Source organism: Carassius gibelio, chromosome B20, assembly GCF_023724105.1.
Source record: "Carassius gibelio isolate Cgi1373 ecotype wild population from Czech Republic chromosome B20, carGib1.2-hapl.c, whole genome shotgun sequence".
NCBI classification, from domain to species: Eukaryota; Metazoa; Chordata; class Actinopteri; order Cypriniformes; family Cyprinidae; genus Carassius; species Carassius gibelio.
In genome coordinates, this window is record NC_068415.1 from 11,091,558 (window position 1) to 11,115,059 (window position 23,502).

At 37.7% G+C, this 23,502-nt stretch overlaps 1 long non-coding RNA gene across 1 annotated transcript; it reads right to left on the reverse strand.

Moving 5' to 3' along the window:
• Positions 1-1,253: 1,253 nt before the first annotated feature.
• On the reverse strand, positions 1,254-22,226 carry LOC127984532 (uncharacterized). Its single transcript, XR_008160611.1, has 3 exons — positions 22,146-22,226; positions 3,230-3,453; positions 1,254-2,007 (listed from the first exon to the last, which is right to left on the reverse strand). It is a non-coding gene; the product is annotated as an uncharacterized LOC127984532 (long non-coding RNA).
• Positions 22,227-23,502: the final 1,276 nt, after the last annotated feature.

Below are 23,502 nucleotides of genomic sequence, written 5' to 3' on the forward strand. Positions count from 1 at the left end.
GCATTTGCAACAACTCTGCACTCCATACAAATAGCATTGGTGACTATCATGTTTGATATACATAATTCTAAAACAAAGATTTACATTACAATCAATCTGAACTTTACCTTACTTTTTGGCCATAATAATATCAGCAACTGCATCAAATTGCATATTTTTGCTAAGTGTAGTCCGCCTAATAAAAATTCTCACCATTTTTACACGGTATGAGCCACAAAACCTTATGTAACAAATATTATATATATATATATATATATATATATATATATATATATATATATATATATATATATATATATATATATATATATATATATATATATATATATATATATATAGGGACACATTTATGCTATGGCCAAAAGTATGAGATTTTTGTAACAATCGTTGGGTCAGGAACATGACTTTTCTTGGCTTCTCATATCTGAACCCTGTCCACTATCCAAAACACATGCCAGTTGTTTCTGGAGTAAGACAGACAATACCCTCTTAGTTATCGCTTGCTTTTCTTGTACATTCAACCTGTTTTGCAAAACTTAAAAAAAGGAAAGTATTTTGCATAAAGCTTGGAGCATATATTTAATTTAACCCTAAGCTCTCGAGCCCCTCCCTGTGTCTGTCTGCTATGTGTGAAGATGGTTTAAGCAGCACCATGCAGTCTCATTCAATAGCCATATGTGCTCAAATGGTGAAGGTGCACACTGACTAATACATGCAGTGGCTAATTGGATCATTGCGGTAATGCCGCTGACTCAGTCTGTTGATTGTGTGTGAGATTCTTGCCTATGGTGTTTAGAGGTGAATGAATGCAAGGTTAAAGAGCTCAAAATGACCCACGTCATCTATCTGAATCCAGGAGTGCTGAACGGTCTATCTGTATATGATAACGTTTATTACAGACTGAAAGTAGTGTTTAAAGCATTAAATTTAAATTAAAGATGAGGTGCATCATGTTTTCATATAATAAATTAACATGCAGAGACAATTATAAGTAAGCCATTTGGACTAGACTACCATCTTTTTTCTCTCTCTCTTTTCTTTCAAACACTGGAATACACTAGTAGGAATGAAGAGGCATTTGCAGTGTTTGCGAAACCTGTTTGGAAACAAATATATAAATGTATATTATAATTTTTAAAAATATATAAATATTCTATGTTATCTATGCATTCCTGTTAAAAAAAATTGACTGGAGTAATGGCTGCTACCTCACAGGAATAAACTACATTTTAAAATATATGAAAACCAAGATATTTTAAATTGAAATATTAATTATTTATTACTAATTTTACAGTGTTGTGTCTGATCAAATAAATGCAGCCATGATGAGTATAAGAGATTTAAGATGTTACTGACCCCCAATCTGTTTGTTGCCAGTAATGGCACAGAAATTATACAATTCTGCTTTAATATGCTTACTTTAGCAATTTTTCTATCATTTAGCATGCTGGAGAAAAATCTGCCATCTGCAAACTTTCATTTCTTCCTTTAAGCTTAAATAAAATAAAAAGCATAGAATGAATCCCCTGAACCACGATGCATCATGAGCAATCTTTCAGTGCTAATGCAGCTTTTCAGCTGAAAACTCTTGTATGCAAACATCCGTCTGTGGTAATGTCAGTGGATTTATATCTGTGTGTGCATCCCATCGAGGCAGTGACATGGATCACAAGGTTCAGTAAAGCTCCTCGTCTGTGCTTCCATGATGTGTTTGTCATTCAGTCTTAGCGTACCCACAATGCTCTAGGCCGAGGCATCTCTCGAGCCTCAGTGGAGGTCACCATCCACAGCAAAGGTAGACCAGAGGACACGCTTCATCAGACGACCGTAAACTTCACTCCCTCCCCCGTCGGGAGTACCGGAGGAGGCTGAAGGGGAAGGTTGTTTTAAAGTGAAGAGGATTTTGGTGCATATGCATTCTGCTGTGTGGGAGATGAGAGTGCGGCCTTTCCCAGCAGGCTTTAGATGCAGACAGAGCCCTCTGTCTCACACCCCCTCTGTACTCGTCTGAAAAGGGAAAGCAAGAGGAGAGAGTACAGGCTTGTCCTGACCCGCCTGGCTGTGCCAGTTGTGTATTTGTGAATAACTGTATTGTTATGTTGGCTATACAATAGAGCTGTTCCAAATCCTAACTACCTTCCTCAATGTCTACTACCTACAGTAGCAACACAAACAGCGCTCTGAACAGGAAAACCGATGACTGATTTCAGTAGCGTTTGACATTAGCATGTTGCTAAGATGTGTACATTGCTAATATAGGCATACAAATAAATATTGGCAAAAATCTGTTTAATCTTCGATTTATTACATTTAACTATATCTAAGCTCATTTAAAATCAAAAGATCTTTCAGATCATTGTTTTGGATTGATTTCCAAACAGTGTTGTTTAAGTATTATTGATACTATTGCAGTATATAAATATTTATTAATATTTTAAATGAGCTTTTATTTTAAATTTAGTTTGTTTTTGTAATTTTTATATATATATTTTTTATCTGAATTTCAATTTAGCTTCTTTATTTAAATATTCAGTTTAATTATTTTACTTCAACTTCAACTTATTTATAGTTATTTATACTTATATTCAGTTTCACTAAGTTTAAGTTTTTTTATGTCCTAATATTTTATTTCAGCTTTAATTAAATTACAAAAGTTTTCATTTTCAGTTAAGGGGATAGTCATAAGATAGAAAAATTCTCTCATTTACTCATCCTCATGTTGTAGGCATTTCTCTCTTCTGCTAAACACACACACACACACAATAATTCAAAGAATGTCGATAACCAAACCATTTTGGTGCCCATTGACTTCCATTGTATTTTCTTCAATACAAATGAAGACAATGGGAAACAAAGCTGTTTAGTTGAGTAAATGATGACAGGTTTCAATTTTTTAGGATAGATTATTCTTTTAACAATAACAATGCTGTTTTTATTTATTTATATTATTTGTTTTAAATATAATTTCAGTCTTAGTAGCATAGTAATTCCACTTTAAAAATTTGACCTAAAGATGGTAACTTAGGCAGCAGCATAATTACGATGACCTTTTGAAAAAGATTTTGTGTCAGGAGAGCGCCTATGAAGTTTTAAAATACCGCCTCTGTAGTCGGCTCGCTAGTTTTTTTTTGTAAGAAAATATCTCACAAAAAAAAAAAAAAAAAACATATAGACACAAATGCACAAAACCTACACCACACAAAATACAACAAACACACGTTGTTTGCACCATGGCTCTGGTCCTTCATCATGCCGGAGATCACAGGGCTGAAGGTCTTGTCAGTCAACCTTCGATCAAAGCAAAGCCAGGCTCTCTACACGGCGCGCTCTCCCCTGCATCGATTTCCCTCTTTTTCATCTCGGCTGTGTGATGTTCGTTCAAGATAGGGCTGAGGTTTGGGACGGAGCAGCCTGCAGCAAAGCAGAGCTCGCGTTGGATAACACTGCGCTCTGCTGAGGAAGAATGGAAGAATGGTTAATAAAAGAAACATATCAAGTAATTGCTTTGTCAGTCCTCAAGGGGGCAGTAATGTTAGAATTCCTTTCTGTGAAATAGGAATCAACCGAGAATATTTATAATGGCATGAACACACACACGGCCGCACACACCACCATGCATGTGGAGGTTTAGAACAATGGGAACAGAAAGAGAGGATATTTAGGAGTGAGAGAGAGTGAGATTGCTGGTTGAGTGAGCTGATAAATGAGAAGCCAGGCTGAATGAGGGATGTGCATGGCTGGCTGGCTGCTACTGCTGCTGTGTGAGACTCAGCCTACACCGGCAGAATGTAAAGCAGCAGCAGGCACACTGGGGTGCAGCGGCTGTCCCAGCCCCCTACAGGCATGAACACAACACACACACACACACATACACACATCATTTTCCCTCACATTCTCTCCTTCCTCCTCTCTTTTGCTCATTGGAACAGGACTGAAAGAGTCAAATGATCAAAAACAGCGAAAGCTGAATAATTGCACAAAATGTTGTAGAACTAAGACAGCGAATGATGGGAAGCCATTAAGGAAAGATTTCAGAAATAATGGGTAACTCAAATCCTTTTTTCCTCTGAAGGCTTTTCTCATCATTGGGCTGAGAACTGGTAGATGAGAGCGGCGGCAAATAAACACAAGAAAACTGTTATCGGCGGTCCTAATGTGCGGATGGAAATAAACAAAACACAAACAACATCTCGTAGCTCAGCTAGTTGTTTTTATGAACACTAGATGGTCTAAAAATTATACCCAGCATAATACGAATAATTGCTTCCATTCCATAATCAGTCTGGTACAACAAAGCAAGATGTAATTGTCTTAATCACAAATTACAATATACTGTCATCAGTATTATAATATATATAATACATAATATATAATACATGAACACAATATATTTTAATGATATACAGACTACAGATTAAATGACAAATGAAGAAATTAGTGAGGTTTATGATTAAAACATATATACATATATAAAAAATATGGAATGTAATTATATAAAAACATATCTAATTAAAATGTATTTAATTATATATTTAAATTTGATATGCACTACTGGTCAAATGTTCAAAAAGGGCTAGATTTTTTTTTTCTTCTGCTCATAAATGCTACATTTATTTTATACAAATATATAGTTAATGGTAATATTGTGAAATATTATTACAATACAAAGTATTTTTTTTTATGTATTTTAGTCTTAGTTTAGTATCCAGTCTTCCATGTCACATGTTAATTTAGAAATTCTAATATTCTGATAACAACAGTGCTGCTTAAAATATACTGTATATATAGATTTCTTTTTTTTTATTAATATAAAGTTCAAAGTTCCACTGGCACCTAAGATAAACTTAATGCTAGTTTGCTTAACAAAAATATTATTTTCTTTATTAAAAATCCTACTGAGCCCACGGTTTTGAATAGTACTGTAAATACAGTTTACATTTTTCAGGATCTTCTGATATATTGACTGGAAAGCAAAACATAAATACTAGCTAAGACCATGTGTTTTGCATTGTGTGCTCATGCACCACAATGCAATCTCAAATAAAATCTGTCTGGCGTCCTCTTCGCTTGTGAACGATCTCTCTGAGCCTGCAGTATTCCAGACAGTGTAAAGAAACCACTCTCAGCTGACCACGAGGAAAGAAAGGGGGAATAAGCTGGAGGGTCTCATTTGCCTTTACTGCTCTTACAGTGCTGTGGGCTCATTAAAACCACTGAGGATGCTCTGAAGACACGCACATTAAAGCCTGTGGAGTAACATTCCAAGACTGGGAAGCAGACAAAGAAGAAATACGAACCAACATGGCAAAACAGATTTATAGCAATGCAGATTTTAACTAGTTATGTGTCCTTGAGAGTCTTTTTACAGCGTAATAAAACTAAGGGGTGATAACTGGAATAAAACAAAGGTAAGCAGAGAGAAAAGAGAGCGAGGGAGGAAGGGAGGGAAACAGAACAATATGAAGGTATGGCAGTATACTTGAAAATGCCTTTGGCCACACGCACAAATTCTAGTGTACAGGCATCATTAAAAAAAGTTAATTAATCTTAATTAACTTCTCCTTTGTCTCAGAGTCCTTTATTGCAGGCGGAATGATTTGCCTCACAAGGGGAAGAATTGGGCTCAGCCTAATGCCATAATCAGCGGTCTGCAGGAGGCGAGGCACTCACGCTGCTGATTGCTTTTTGACAGACTCGCGCTCTGACGTGCTGCTTTTCTTTTCTCCGCTTCCTCCCTCTCTCTCCCGGTTTTCTGTTGTAGGAGCAATCTACATCATGCACAGTATGAAATGGAAGACAGCTAATCCAAAGCAGTGAAGAACTTAAGGTTTTGCAGAAGAGGGTATTTTTGTCAAGCCCCCCGCCACTTTGTGCACTGTGCCAACGGGCAGCTCTCTGTGTCCGTTTAACAGGGATAAGTGTGGACTGGAACGGGTTTGCGTCCATGTATGCATGAGAGACAAACACAAAAAGAGGATGAGAGAGGGCGAAGCCAACTCTCTTCTCATCCTCTCTCATCATAATTGTTTGAGAGCTGGCTATGATGAGACGTGCGGTGAATCGCAACTCAGTCTATCACCCACAAACAAACAAGAAAGCAAAGAAGAACAAAGACCTTCTCCTCGGTTACACAATGCAGCAAAGCTTGATGGTTTCTAAGCCCATAAGTGCTAAAGCTGCTGAAACTGTTATTATTATTAGACTATCAGCTAAGCGTCTAAACATTCAGGCCTCAGGATATACCCTGGTTGTCAAGACGCTGAATAATTCAGTGCTGAGAAAACAAAACAAGATAGATCAGCATAAATGGTGATAGTAGTTCAAGCTGGTTTGTGCTGCATAGCTAGCTAGACCAACTAACAACTATATTGCAGGTTATATATCTAGCTAAAATCATTCTGTGAGAATGGTGCAGCAAGCAATTAGATATTAAGTTAAAGGGGACATATGAAAATCTAACTTTTTCCATGTTTAAGTGTTATAATTGGCTCCCCGGTGCATCTACCAACCCAGTAACTTTGTTTTGGTAAGCCTTTCTCTGGAAGCATGTGAAAAAAATTTACCACAGATTTTGTTCTCCTTGTGACGTAGAAGGATCTTATTATAATATTACCACCTCTTAATCTGCAAATCTCCTTCATAGACATACCCGAATGTGTTTTTATAACGTATGTGTGTTTTTAACATAAACTTGTGTGTATTTGACAATTTAAGTGCAATAAGACATAAAAAGTGACAGTCACTTTCTGTACATGTGCTTCGGATGTCTGTGGTCAGAAAACCATATATTAGAAGGTTAAACTTATATGGTTTAAAAAAAAAAGCATGATTTCAGCATGGTAGTCATGATAATCAAATCCAAACCGATGTTGTTGTTGTTTTTTCCTTTTCTGAGGTACCTGCTGTAAAGAAACAGTCCTATTCTGGAAAAGGGGCGGGGAGCAGCAGCTCATTTGCATTTAAAGAGACATTCACAAAAACAGTGCGTTTCTGCTGCCACTTAAAATGAGCATTTCTTTTAAAATGGTAGAACAAATTATTTGTGGGGTATTTTGAGCTGAAACTTCACAGAATTGAGACTTATATTATATTATATATATCTTGCAAAAAAGGGTATAATCGGAGCCCTTAAAGTAACTACATCAAATTTATTAGAATTATTGTTTGTGAGTCATTTTTATAAGATAAACAAGCTAGTAGCTAGCTGATGGCTACATCATTATTCAAATTAGGAAGCCTGGTAACCCTTAGCAAAATGAACCATGGTTTTATTTAAACCAAAAAACCCTTGTTACTATAGTTAAACCATAAATTATAGGTAACCATAAATTAACCGTGGTTTTGCTACACTAACCATAGTTAAAACATGGTATTTGTAGCGAACCTGTGGTTATACAAATGGTAATCAATGAGCTAAGATAAAACATTGTTGCTACACTTTTACTACAGTAAAACCATGATTAATTTTCATGAAACATCAAGATCAAATTTATTCTTCCTGCATCTTTTAAAGCTGATAGAACAGCTTTAAAAGATGTAGATGTAGTTTCTCTTACCGTTCCCGGTAAGAAACAACCAATCAGAGCTGCGGTTCGTAACTTTTTTATGTGTTCAAAGTGTATATAATAAGCAAGTACACCATGAATCCATTTTCCAAACCGTGTTTTTAGCCTGTCCTGAATCACTAGTGTACACCTATAATAAGTGTTTATATTCAGACTATTTTAGATTTCTTCAGGGGTACTGCGGCGGAGTAACCCAGTACCTTTGTGATTCTTCATAGACATAAACAGAGAGAAGTAGTTCCGGCTACAATGTCCTTCCGCAACACACAAGCAGTTCTGTTTATTAACCGCTAGAGCGTCAAAAGTTACTGACTGCAGCTTTAAGGTCTAACTTTTCATTTTTTCTTGGCTTTGCTACGAATTTGCGTTTGTGTTCACCAGTCTCCAGATGGTCTTTGTTTGGTGCTGCGGTGTGAGGTAAATATGGAAGAGGGCAGAGAGCGACACGCGACACTTGGGCACCAGGGGTTGCTGGGAGTGTGTAGCCGCCATCTTGCCTGCGTTATCTCTCTCCCATATGTTCACCCCGGGCTGGCTCATCCTGCCGTAATTGACTTTCTCCCATGGAGCCCAGCCATAGCTGCAGGCTGGAGTGCACTTGTGTGCCTGTGCTCACCCTGATAAAACTATTACACACTCCCCCAGCGATTCAGTGTGTGCGTGACGCATGACACGAGTGTGCGCGTGTTTGTTTCTAAAGAGAAATAAACAAAGTTTTCTAGCGAGGCGGTGGGCAGTGGTGACACTGGCATAGATCTTTGACTTCACCTGACCTCCAACCGGAAAACACAGTTCAAATTTATATCCCTTTTACCTGATAATGTTCCTTGTTGCCGGAGTCATGCGAGTGCACAAACATGAGCAGAAACAAACTATGCTCACTAAAGCATACTGTAACTCTGCTGTAGCTGCGCTATAAAGCGTTTGCTCTTCTCTAGCTGGTGTTGTGTTGAATAGTAAGAACCTTTCTGATGTTTGTGCGCAGCACAGCCCCACTGAGCTTCCTGTGAGATGCTCTCAATAAAGTCTCACCTGTGGCACTGTTATTTTCTCTATCTCTCTTTTTTTTTTTCAGTGATGTGCCTCAGGCTCTTGGATCCAAGCCTCTTTCCGGGTCCTATGAGTGGCACTGCACTGATTGTCACCGGGGCTTGTTAAATTCGTTAATTGTATTGAAGGCTGTCACGTTTTCACGGGAGGGAGAGGAGCTGTAAATTATTCATTATCCCTTGAAATGCAAAAGACAGCCGAGGCGAGGGAACGGTGCTATGTAGGTCACTTCCTTCTCTCCCACCCCCTAAACCGACAGTCACAGGGAGAGGGAGAATGAGAGAGCGACAGACAGAGTGAGAGAGTGCTTAACTGCAGCATAACCATGGAACTGCGGCTAGGAAGCCCCACAGGAGGAATACTGATGACAGGAAGCTCAAGACTGCTGCACTTTCAGTTTGTATGTACTTCAGTTTGGAGCTGGTTGCAACTTTTAAATCTTAATCAAACTGGAATGGCAGTACCTCTCTATTTCCCTGATATAGCCATGCTCAGGCCTTGTTTCTAATGCAGCAGTCCCAGGAGTTGGATTAGTACCAGGGCTGCACGATTCATCAAAATAAAACAAATTATCAAATTGCAAAGGCCGTGATTTAGTTAAATTGATGTGTTGTGTGTTTCAGAGTGAAGCACAGCACTGTGTCCCCTTACACACAAGCAGCTCATGATCCAGTGTTTTCAGCATCTCTGAGCATCTTGGTTCACACATTACTTTGGGTCAGTTATATTATACATTAAGGAGCACAACGTACACCAGCCATCTTCACAAACTTGTAAGCACAAACCAGCTGTCGTCAATAAAATGCTCTATGCATTAAAAACTTTATCATTTGAAAATTAAGAAATTAAGACACCTACAAATATAAGCATTTTAAAATTATTATTACTGTTTTAATAATAGTAGTCTCTTAAATACTTAATAGTTAAACTTACATTTTTTTACAGTAAAATATTACAATAATAATATTTCTGTTAATATATTTAAAATTTATTTATTTATGATTATTGTTATTACACAAATAAAAATGTTGGGCTCAAAGGTTTAGCATAAATGTTTCAATTACATATCAATATGACTATAATCATCATCATCGTATAGATTAATTTATCATCGTTTCGATTAAGATTTTTTGGCAAAATTGTGCAGCTCTACAAATGAGCACACCAAACAAACAAACAAAAAAAGAATCACAATTGCACTTTTAATCAGAAAATTGCGATCACAATTTTCCCCAGAATTGTGAAGCGTTAATTTATACATAACAGAACCTAGACTCTGGTGCTAACATACGATAGACGGGGCTTAAAAAGCTTTATAATAATGCCTACTTCAACTTCTAGCACCTGCAAACCTGCAAGGAATCACAGCAAATTTTCCTGGCTTCTCAAAGTTTAAAATGTGAGTTCTGCTCATATTTCTCTTTCATTACGGTTCTAAGTCAGAGTGCTTTTTAGCTCGCTGTGGCAGCGGGGGGCGCCTGTACTCACGGTGGGAACAGGCAGCCATTTTGGCTCCACACAGGGAACCTGATGGCGTAAATACGGCTGCCATCAATCAATCCCTGGAGCCCTGCAGCGACACCATCCCTGATCCTTTTCTCTCGCCCTTTCTTTCTTTCTGTATCATTTAAAGACACATCTTTAAGATGACACAATCTCTATATATATGCATCTGAAAACAGGGAAAAATATCTTTCTATGAAAAGCAACTCTAAAAAGATTTAAATATCTGCTTTTCAACATAATCCACTGCGTTGCATGTAAATGACAATTGTCAAAATCAGGATAATCACTTGTGAAATAATCAAGAATTAGCCGGTATAATCACCACCGTTACGTCTACATGAAAGAATCATTAGTGGAGGTGTTACAGTAGAATAGTGCTGATGGTGAGTGGGTGTACGCACGCACTGAAATAACTCAGGCGGTCATCTGGACGAGACTGAAACAACATTGCGCTTGGAAGTGGTTCAGAATTCATCAGGAAATGAAGTTACTGCGTGGAGAGTCATAGAGCGCAGAGTTACTGCAACAAAAGCTGTGAATGAGAGTGACGTAAATGGTATTAATGCCAAACTGGTTGTTAAGAGAGCTTAAGTAAGACCTAAACCTTTCAAACTTCGCTGAAGAAAAGACCAAAGTAATGGTCGGCAGCATATGGTGCGTTTGGATGCTGGTGTGATGGCGTGCACAACAGGCTGCTTCAACTGCTCAATCAGCGAGACCTACAAATAACACAAAATCAACACTGCTTTGCATGGCAGTTTATAAAGAAAGATGTTGTTTGCAAATGTATCTATCCGTATTAAATATAAACCAGACACATTCCAAGTTATGCCCACTACAAAGCATGCCAATATAGCACTGCAAGGGTGACATATTTTTGAAGGCCAAATCCTAGAAACGAGTTAGCATTTTAGTCAATGGGATTTTGCTTAAATTACTTAGGTCTGTGGCTAACACAAACTTAAGATGTATTCTCATGTTTTATTCTATGGCATGTATTTTAAATTAATCTGATCAGTAGTTCACTTCTTTGTGTTTACACTCACAGTCTTGCAAAATATTCAGTCACACTTTATATTAGGTGGCCTTAATTATGATATACTTGCCTCCAAAAATAAGTACTTGTTGTTTCATATTGTATTGCAAAATACTTTTGCTGATATTGAGGTGGGATACGGGTATGGTTAAGGGCAGGTATGGTGGTATGGGTAGGTTTAAGGGTAGGTTAAGGTGTAAGGGATGGGTCAATAGTAATTACAGATGTAATTACATATAGGTATTTGAAAAAAATATAAGTACAATGTAAAAACATGTATGTACACAATAAGTGAATTGTACCAAATTATTAATTTAAATCTTAGTACACAGTAGTAAGGCCACCTAATATAAAGTGGGACCAAATATTTGATATTAAACTTTCTTTAATAGCCTATGTTTAGCTTTTTGCTTTTACTTTTTACTTTACCTAGGTTAAGATTAGCATGAACAAAAAGTGTAAAGAATCATAAATGTTTGTTGGTCACAGGTTATTTTCTGCAATAATCCAAAATGTCAAGTGAACTAAGGGGATGCTCACTTTCGGGTCAGCCTCACTATCGCCTCCTTGTGACAAGGTATTATATTTTTAGCTGGTCTTCAGCTGTATATATTGGTTTTGTCAACTTCCCACTTTTTAACCTTTTATTTTCTCTGTATTAAAATACAGATTACGGATTTGCTTATATTGAAATTTGGAACAATAGCTGATAAATTCATGGTATGCCCAATATACAAAGAATTGCCAAAAGTTCATGCCAGGGGTTCTCAAACAAAATTTAAATTAAGATGAAACAACCAGTCTACGTAGGTTCTTTCATTATATGTGTGCTGATTAGCTAGTCATCAGCACACTTTCTGATAAACATATCTCCTGTGAGAAATTATTTTTCTATTAAAACGAATACATTTGGAAACTTTACCAAAAACAAACAAACAAAAACAACATAAAACAAATTCTAATGCTCTCAAAAAGATGGATGAGAAAAGGATGAGAGCTGGGTGAAGGAGAGCAACCCCACATCGGAGGGAGCGAGAGTAAAATCCTTCTAGTTTGAGACTGTAGGAGGCTGATTAACATTTAATAAAGATCCATGAGTCAGACTGGATGACACTGGAGCAGTGGGCAGGCCAGACGGCTGCTGTTCAGGCGAAGGGGAGATGGGCGCTCAATACTAACGAAAGAGGAAAAGGTCATAATACAAGGGCACAGCTTTACACTCTTCCCTTTGACAGTCTCGCTTCGAGAGGTTCTCTCTGTTTCCAGTGCAGGACATGCATCTGCTGTTGCATTTCACCAACTTTGCTATGTTTCTCACATGTTACACTGATGTAAATCAATGCCACTGTGAGAAAAGCAAATGTACATTAACCTTTAGTACTCTGAGCTCAACGCACTATGGGCAAGGACGCTCCTGCTGCTGACATGTCACGTATTGATTTGTAAACCCACAAAGCTGGTAGACAAGTGACTAAACTTGACCTTAAGCTCAGTGCATCCTAATATTTCAGCAGGGGTCAGACTCAGCTTTGGAAAAAGCAGAGAGTGAAATGGGAAAGAAAGCCAGTTGTTCTTTTGCAATGCGAGTTCATTGCTTTTAAGAAAAAATAAGAACATTTTAATCTAAAATAAAAGTAAACAGTAAATGGATGTCCACAGTGCATCCACACACAATCGAAACTCTAGTCAAGCAGATTACTGACACACAACCATGCAGTATGGGGTTGGTAAGTAACTTTTATTCAGCAAGGAAGCAGTAAATTGATAAAGATTTCTATTTCAAATAAATGTAATTATATATAATAATAATAATAATTAAACAGCAAATCAGCATATTAGAATGATTTCTAAAGAGTAATAATATCACATTGAAGAATGGAGTAATGGCCAAAATAATAATAAAGAATTATCACAATATTACAGTTTTACTGTTCTTCATCAAATAAATGAAACCTTGGTAAGCCCCCGCACCCCCCCCCTCCAAAAAATAATAATAAAAAAAAATGTTTATATAGTAACTGACCTGTAGTGTAAAGCATGAGGAATACTAACCTTTTAAAAGTAACGCTAACTTTTTAAATGGACTACTAATTGCACACTGGAAATAACTTTTTCTGTCTGGCTATGGTTAATCTGATTGGCTGACTTCAAACAACGTCCAAGACTAAAGGAATACAGGGCTTTTTATCAGTCCACAAAATCATGTTTACAGGTAGCTGAGATTATACAATTAATTATTTACCAACATTCACAAGGTTAGAGTTAACAAAATTGTGAAATATATGAATAATGTTGAAGAACACATATGACACCCATTCTCTACTGTATATGTTCTCCTTACTTTTCGGATCATGTCAAATCAGTTATTATTTTGACAGAATCCTTTTCTCAGTCTACACACATTTTCTTTTTTTCAGTATTTGTACAACCACACAATTGTCTATATTGTGGTAAAACCATGGTAAAACCAGAACACACCATGATTGGTTGCTGTACATTAGACTGTTTAAGTGGATGGGTCTTTGCCAGAATACACTGCTATACGAACCAGACCTTTGGCTGTTTAGTAAAACCTGGCAACACAAGACTGGGTGCGTGTGCACTGCTGCATGTGATCCCATGTATCCCATCCCATTAGCAGGGAATCTTTCAAGTACTGGCCTCCCACTCTTTCTCCCTTAGTGGCTTTCCATCTGAAATGCCGCAGTGCCCTCAGTTGGTAATGGCACTTCTTTACTCTCCTGCTTGTCATGTCAGACTGATTCAGACCTGGAGCCAAACCAAGAGAGAAAGCTTTTCTGATCGAGACTCTACTACGATTTTCAATTTAATCGGCTCCCAAATCAACAAAGACAATGCTCATTTATGTTAGTGGTAGTATAAAGAGCTAGAAACAGGAAAAGGGACGTTGTGGCGAGGAGGGGAAAGAGAACGAGGGGAGAAATAACGAACGGCTGAATACAGAGTGAGAACGAGTGAAAGAAATCAATAGCTAGGTTTCACGCAGGGCAGGTTGCTGTGGGCTGTGTTGTCAAGGTGACAGAGGAGCTATGGGGCTTGGTGGCGCAGGCTGATGAATGGGCAGCGGTTGAATGACCTCATGCTACCCATACTGCTCTGCTCCTCTCCAGCCTGAGTGAACCTGCGGCGCACACCTTCTACTGTATCAACACCAGTTCGCTTCATGCCAGCCGCTCTTCGCCATGCCAGGGCCAGAAGTGGGCACAGATGCTTACACAAGCCTGGCTGTGTCTGGCAGCGATCTGCGCGTAAATCTAATCAACAAAGGAATATGGTTGTTTCTGCTACATAAAGATGCCAATTTAAAGATGTAAAGGCTGCAAGTTGCTGCATATGATAGCTGCAGGACAAATTATGTGAATGCTGACATGGATTTCTATATAAAATGATGATAAACTGTTATCTGATCATATCGAAGTCATGACACTAGACAAACTGCTTAAACAAATAATACACTAAAATTACACATTCCTCAAAAAATGAACACATACAAACATTTTACCTTGATGTCATGCCTAACGTGGATGACTTTTTTATAATGTGAAACACAACTTTGAAGAATGTTGGCCCACATTAACTTTAATTGTGTGGACAAAAACAAAAAGGTTTGGATGGAAAAAGACATGAGGGTAAACAGATAATTACAAATGGGTGGAATGATTGTTAAAATATCTTTGGTTTGCTATTTCTTTAAAAGGGACATAAAGTGCATTTGTTTTTTATTTTGCTATGAGGTCCACTTATAATGTTATCAAGATTTTTTTATATCAAAAGACTTCATAATTTAGAATATGCTATTTTCTGTCCTGTTTTTGACCGCCCTCATCAGAATGCTCTGTTTGAATAGAGATAGTGGATTGTAGACTGGATGTAAATGCTCACTGCTATAGTTGGCTTATAGTTGTGTATTTTCGACAGTGTACATTCCTCATAGATGGACGCTGCTGTAATTTAGGTTAAAAATGCAAAAATACTCATTTCAAATGATCTGTTTAACAGACAAAGCAATAATGGCCACATAATAAAAACAAGTGTGCTGCAACATTACTGTCAGATTAAATATAGCCAGCACTGCATTGTCATTTAGTTTCCATTTTTTGAATGTCGAACCGTGTCATGTTTGTAAATGAATATGTGGTAAAATAAAGTAAACAACAGACCAAGTTCTTCCTTTGATTTTGATAACATATAGAAATAACATATAGGTCTACAGTACATATCTCTGGTCAAAATTTAGAAATAATTAAGATGTTTGAATGTTTTTGAAAGAAGTCCTTTATGCTCACCAAGACTGCATTTATTTGATTAAAATACAGTCATTTTGTGAAATAGTATTACTAATTAAAGAACTGTTGTCTATTTTAATATATTTAAAATAAAATTTATTCCTGGGATGGAGAAGCTGAAGTCAGTACTATTTGATCATTCAGAAATTATTATAATATTAATTTTATATAATATTTTAGATATTTTTATATGGTAACAATTTAAGAACTGTTGTCTATTTTAATATATTTAAAATAAAATGTATTCCTGGGATGGAGAAGCTGAAGTCAGTACTATTTGATCATTCAGAAATTATTATAATATTAATTTTATATAATATTTTAGATTTTTTAATATGGTAACAATTTAACTAGTTGCTTATTAGCATGCCTCTTACTAACATATTGGCTGTTTATTAGTACTTATAAAGCACATATTCTGCATGACCATATTGTACATTCATAATTCTACCTAATACCTAAACTTAACCACTGCCTTACAAATAAGCAGGAAATTAGCAGTTTAATGAGGCAAAAGGCGTAGTTAATGGTTTGTTAATGGCAAGAATTGGACCTTAAAATGAAGTGTGACCTTTTATATTATAAATTTTTATAAATTTTCATACATAATAAAAAAATAAAAATAAATAGCACGACAGAAATTTGGCCACTAGAGGTTAAGCTCTTAGAGTTGGTAAACATGCAATATTAAAACATGAAGTAAACAGGAGTACTGGCCCACCCCTAATGACCTTTATAATGTTTGCTGGTAGTGAGTGTGTGTGTGTGTGTGTGTGAGAAAGAGAGAGAGAGAGAGAGAAAGAGAGAGAGAGAGAGAGAGAGAGAGAGAGAGAGAGAGAGAGAGAGAGAGAGAGAGAGGGAGAATTGATGCATACTCATGCACTGAGTTGTGCCATCTGCTCAACTTGGCAGCTTAACATTATATATGGGTGGAATGCCCCTCCCGCTCTCTCGTTCTTTCTCTCTGATGATCAATCAGCAGTGGTTTCGGTCACCACAAAGTTATCCGCAGGGTCACAGCAGGCACAGCGGGCACAGCAGACACTCTGGGCACTAGTAGATCAGCAGGGGTGGAGCATTCATTCAGAAAGGCAGAAAGTGCAGGACAAACACAACACTCATAGAGCCGCTGCTCTGTTATACAGCAGAAACACCGGTAAAGTGATTGCTCTTACTACACTTTTAACATTTTAAGACAGTCTTTTGAGGTTTTGTGCTATAGCTAACATTTGCATCTTAGTCTTAAAGTGATAGTTCACCCAAAAATGGCAATTCTATCATTAATTACTCACCCTCATGTCTTTCCAAACCCATAAGACCTTCGTCTTTATCTTTGGAACACAAATTAAGATATCTTTGATGAAATCCGAGAGCTTTCTGACCCTGCTAGACCGCAAAAGAACTACTACATTCAAGGCCAATAAACGTAAGCTGTCATTAAAATAGTCCATATGACATCAGTGTTTTGACATGCACGGGGGGATGGGGACGTACAAGAACCCATCTACTTAGACAGGAAAAGACCATCAGACATGGTGCGTTTGATGATATATTACCATTACCAACACCTAAAATATGCAATATTGTAATGTTGTTACATGGTCAATGAGAAACCAGGAATAGATAATGGTCACCTCTTTTCAACTTCTAAGAGATATGGGAATAAGGAAATATATGTCTTTAAAAGAAAATAACAGCATGCTATACTGCCCGCTGTTTTTTGCCCACAAGCTTGGTGCAGTTGTGTTGTAGAAGGCCATGCTCCACCGAGATAGAAAATGAGGCACAACAAACCCTCTGACTCATCTCATAGAAGAAACGGAAACAATGTTCCTTCCCTCTCTTTGCATTTTCCCTGCTGCAAAGCTAGATGTGGGCCAAGATCAACCCCACTCTCTCTTCTTTCTCTCTCTCCCTTTCTTCCCTCCATCTATCGTTGCATGTCAGGACTGCTCTGAGACCCAGCCCCCTGACGAGGAGACATTCCTTCACATCTGATGGACTGATAATGGTGCCCCTTCTCCGTTCACTTGACCGGACATGGTTGGCACACTCTGTCATTTTCTCTCCTTCTTTCTGTCGCACACTTGCGCACACACACATACACAAACACACACATCCACTAAATGTGCCTGTTCATTCAGGTTGATGCCGTCAGAGGAGGATCTCAGGGGAAGCTAATTAAGTTGAAGGCAGGCTCTGCTGTCTGCTGATGAGCTGCAGAGACTCAGACTAGCCAGCATCTGAGTTCTCATAACTTGCCTGTATTATCTACAGCACTGCCTTCATATAGTTCGGTTCTGCCTGTCAGGAGATTACGGTCTGTCGTTTATCCATAACTGGCTAGGAGTGGAAGATTAGTTAGAAAGAGAGAGTGAGATGATGGATAAATCAGTCTGAGAGCTGGTTTTGATAAGTCAGATGGTAGACAAGGGGCACCATTGAGTATTTCATATCATTGTATCAGTTGGAAATTAATGCACATCTCTTTAATCCCTTGTTTTTTGCTGAAATTGCCCCTCATACACTATATGAGACAACCATTTGTAATGGTGTCCAAATGGTGTCCAAAACCATAGCGGTTATTATCATTTCAATGTCATAATGCAACTCAATAATGAATATACAAATGATGCAACTACAGAATATAAACTGAACGCTGTGAAAATTGCAGTGTCTGAATTCACTCATTAGTTTTTTTATTAATTCAGTGGACATTCGGCGGAAAGAAATAGTGAATGAGGGTATCAGGACGATTTCGGATACTGTCCTGGAGAAAAGCTATTAGAATTCCCATGCATATCAATCACCTGAGACGTAAATGTCATGTTAACAACACTGAATGGATGATACCACCACAAAATCAAGTGGAAATTCTTGTGCTGTGAAAACGTTGTACTGTGGAAAGCAGCAGACAGGACAAAATAAAAACATGAAAAAAAACAAAAAAAGAAAATTCAACATTTGGGTCTGTTTAACACCTCACCCCCCATTCAAGCAATATCTTAGAAAACAACTGAAAAAAGTTATCATCCTCTTTGCTTCTGCAATGCGAATGAGGAAAAGGGAAAAATATGGCGATGGTGCAGAAAGGCTCCCTAAGCTTGTGTATTGAACGCAAGAGCACTCTTCCTCATTCTCTCTCATTTTACACTCATATCATGCTGTTCTCAGCAGCATCCAGATTGCCTGTTGTTTTTCTGTAGTGACTCCAATCAAGCAAACCACACATTTAAAACATTTAAAAGATGTCACTGATCATGTGACCCCCAATTGCTTGCTTTAGAAAGAAACGCAGCACCATAGAACTCCTATTAACCACTTGAATACTTGCAGCTGTGCTCTCCTTGTCTTTATCATACTAATTTCTCATCTACTGTATATCATCACTATATATACCGCTACATTAAAAATTAACATTTTATTGAAGGGCAATAGGTGTCTTGGAATTGATTTTCAGAGGCAATTTATCTTCTATGATGGGTGTATATGGGTATACCAAAACATAGCTGCTAATAATGCACAAGATATGTTCTGCTAGAATAAATTTTAATCAACTGTCTGGTTCCTGTAAGCATATACAACTCTCTATCATTTCCACATATTTCCACCTCCACCAGATGAAGTACAAAATGTGACCTGAAATGCCATACGGGTCAGTTTTTTTTTAAACCGGAAATTAGGTCAATATCTAGCCGAGATGCAAATGTGAAAAATCTGGAATCTGAAAAGTTGAAATTGTAAGAAAAGGTTGCAATAAAAAAATGACACTGTAGTAGAACGAAAAATCATTCTAAATATAAACCTAGACAGGCCAATAATAAAATATTGTGTAATAAATCAAATGTTAGATAATATAAAATATATATATATATATATATATATCCACTACTGGGGCATTTTCCCCTTAGTATTTAAATATCTGTGGCATTTTGTCCATTCTTCCTGTCCAACAGAACTCTTTCCTGTTTTCACATCCTCCAACTAGGTATTCTGAGCCCTCTAACATTTTAAATCTTATGCTCTCATCTTTTTTCATGTTTTTCCACGCTTCCTCTGCTCTCTTACTGTTCGCTCTCTCTCTCTCTTTTCTGCTAATACCCTGGTGCTCAGCAGGGCCCTGCGCCCCACAGTGTGTCTGCCTGCATCTCACGCTCATTAAGATTAAACATGGGACTCTACCAGTGCACAGGCAGAGCTGTGGGCATGGAGGTAACCCAGGTTCACGAGCTGATTGTGGCAATTATGATGTTATTTTCTAAAGCCCCTCAGGTGCCAGGGGAGGAACACGAGCGTGATTCAGTGTTTAATACAATCCTGTGTTCCTCATGCAAATTCACATGTCCCATTCCTTACAAGTGGGTTAAAAATACGCTGTTCTGCTTCAGTAAATGATGTCTGCTTTATACATATACACAACTTCAGCAAATTACAAAGCTTCAGTTCAGACAGAAATGGAACAAATAAATAGACCTTTTCAGTCATTATATCACTTTTTTAAGTCAACAGGGAAGGCTAGTTCTCCTTGGGAATTTCAGATGGGCTTTAAGGAGAATATATTTTGAAGAATGTCTGTTTTTCAGCATAATGAATGTCAGTGGGGTCAAAATCTTCACAGAAAAACTGTTGATTTAAAAAATGTTCCACAGAAGAAGGAAAGTCATATAGGTTTGGAACAACAATGAAGGTGAGTAAATATGGGCCAAATATTTTCAATTTGGTGTGAACTATCCATTCAAGGACATTATTAATGATTTTAATGTTTTGTTTCACAATCTAAATTATGCACAGTCAGACATCAAGCATGAAACCATTTAGTGCTTTTAAAAGTAAGTCGCTAACAAGTTTCTACATAAGGACTACCACCACAGGAAAGTGATTTGTATGCTCTTACTGAATCCGATAACCAGTGGTTGCTATTCTGCATGCAAAATTCCTAAAAGAAATTCCATAACTTATTCTCTTTTGGGTTTTAGGACTATAAACTGAAAAACTTTATGAGGATGTAATGTCTTCACAAGCCCATGATGGTGAATTTTTGTGCTTGAAAACGGGATGTTATAATGCAGCACCATCTCAGTGATCCTGCATTTGCTGTCGGCACAATCCACATCCCTTCACAGACAACTCGCTCTTCATTATGCATCTATAGGGAGAGGGGGGTCTCATCTCTGTAATAATATCACATGCTTGGTTAGAAGGCTGCTGCATAATTAGAAGTGGGAAAACTGATGGATGGGGGAGCAGGGCGGTGTGATGCTGAGCGGTGTGACCCCGCTGACCTTGTTATCATTATGGGTGGCAGGGTTGCCTAGTCCAGCCCCTGCTTCAGCAAGCAGCTGTTGCCTTTAATGGCATCATTTGCTCTTCACCTTGTCAACCCTCTACCTTTCTCTCACTAACTCTCTCTCTGTCTCTTCCTCTCTGTGGTATCTCGTCTCACGGTCAAGGGCAGTTGAGAGCATGCCAAATCTGACTGGCAGCCTCATCAAGATGAGGACTGAGATGGTCATCTGGTAACAATAGGAGCAAGTGAGTTTGATTCTTCTGGAAATCTTACAAAAAAATAATAATAATAATTTACAAACAAATTTCTTTCCACATGACTACAAACTATGACTATACCATATAGTGGCCCCAAAGATTGGGTGAAGACCTAAAGAACATATCTGACTATTTTTGCATTATATAAGAAAATATCAAAAACTGATTTGGTTTCATTTTAAAGACAGAGAGCACAAGCAAATAAGTAATATTTTAAATAGATATAGAAAAAAAAAAGTATTTGGACACTTACCAATTGTAAGTTACCAATTTTAAGAACTAAACCTGCTATAGGAGACCTGCATAAGTGACTTTATATATCCACTAAAATCACCAGTTGAGTAATGGCAATTGTAATTAAAAGTGAGATTAAGAGAAAAATGTAAGTGTCAAACACTTGGAGAAATAAAGAACTACAAGAAAAGAAAGAAATACAGATAGGAGGACAGAATTTTAAAACTATGGAAAGAAAGAAAGAAAGAAAGAAAAAGAAAAATATAAAGAAAGAAAAAATACAGAAAGAAAGAACTACATAAGATTTTCTTAATGATCTAACTCCTTCTGCAAGTAAGGATGACAGAGACACAGATGTTCCTTTTGTTTTTCTCCTTACAAATGCTGAAAATATTGCTCGGTAGCTGCTTGACAAATGTATCATTAAAAATCTAGCACGGCTGGCTCACTTTGGTTATGTGTGAGGAGGTGCTGCGGCCGCCTCATCAGCGAGCACGTGATGGGGAACTTCAGCTTTAAGAGAATGAATCTCCTGCTGTGGGATTAAATTGAGTCTTCTGGTAGCTTGATGAGTCAGTCTCATACGCACACAGTCTGAGGCAGCCTGAAGGCCAGGCGACACGACAGACTCTCCTGAGCTCACTGATTTAAGTGTCAGTTCAGAGCACGGCCATCTGCACTATTAGGGTCAAGGACTTTGTGTTTCGATGCACATACAGTATAAGACTTACAGATTGCACAGGATATGTGCAATGCTTATTAAACACTAGCTATGGTGGTATCTCAGTCTAGTGATGGTTTTGGAGAGCTCCTAAGCAGGTGTTCTGTCTGAGAGATAGGGAGGGTGGAGTGAGAGAGAGAACGAGAATAAAAGCTGCAGAGTGCCGCAGTGCTGGAGCTCACCTTGTCAAGCCCCTGTCTGAGGGCAGGCCCTGCCCTGGCAAACAGCAGACCACCAGACAGGTGTCAGCCATGTAGAACTAGAAATACTGGCCTATTTAATGGAACATTTTGTGTTAGTGCAAGTTATGTTAAATCAACAGCATGTGTAATTACACTGATAACAGAAATTATGATTTCATTTTTCAAAGCAAAAATTTACGCTACAGTGTGGCAGTTAATATGGAAGCAAATGCGAGCAATTTTTTATTTAATATGTAACTGAAGTAGCGACAGATCACTGAATCCTTTTCATGTACATCCAAGTGAAAGAAAAAAGATTATTGATAAAAGAAAAACGAAATGTGACTTGGTTTTACACATCAAATTGGCTAAGTTATATATGTCACAAGATAATCTGCCATTTCACTGGAAGACCAAGTTATAACATTTTAATGAAAAGTTACGGGGAAAATTATGGATTGTTCGCAATAAGATCCTTAAGATGCTTTAGGAAAATAGTCAGTTAGAAAACAGAAAATATAATGTAAACAGAAATTAAGCTTATGATTTTGTAATAGTAACAGCCTAATGTTACATTTTCTGTTAAAACGTGCATTTTAAACTAAAGCCGGTTTGTTGCACACGGGCCAGATCTGGCCCGTAAACAGCATGCCACAACTCAAACTAAAACCGGCTTGATGTGTGTGGGCCAGAGATGGCCCATATAACCTCTGCCGCTGCCAGAACTGAGCCAGATGTGCCATAGCTGGCCCAGATGAGGCCAGGATATGTATGCTATCTGGGTACATTCCCATAAGGCTTTTTAAATTATTTTTTTACAGACGTTTTGTAGTTTATAGTTGCAAAATTGGATAAAACTGATATTTTCCACACTAAAACCGTGTTACCATGCATATTGTCCACGTTTGGTGGCTACAGTTTTAATGTTTAACGTTACAAATTTGGCCCCATTCACTTCACTTTAAGTGCCTCAGTGTAAAAACAGATTAGCCTGTTTAAGAAAAGAAGGGAAGGGTGAAAATAAATTTTGCTGTAATCAACATTATGTCAGAAAAGTTGTTGCTTAACTTGTAGTTAAGTTGTTTTTCCTTTACCGCTCGCGAAAGCGGCTTCCGTCGAGAACACCGCGGTAGTCTGCTCCGTATGTTTACTTCTCTCGGGTGCGTTTCTTCTCCTTTCTACTATTTTGCAGTCTCTGATTCCGGCAGCTTCAAAGACCAACAAAATAAACACAAATGCAAACTTCTCTCTTCGCATTAGCGCATCACAACAACGAGCGACGAGGGTATCTGACAGAATCTTCTCTGTCTTTATCGCAAGAGATATCAAACAGTCAGACTAGTTCTGAGGCAGCAGT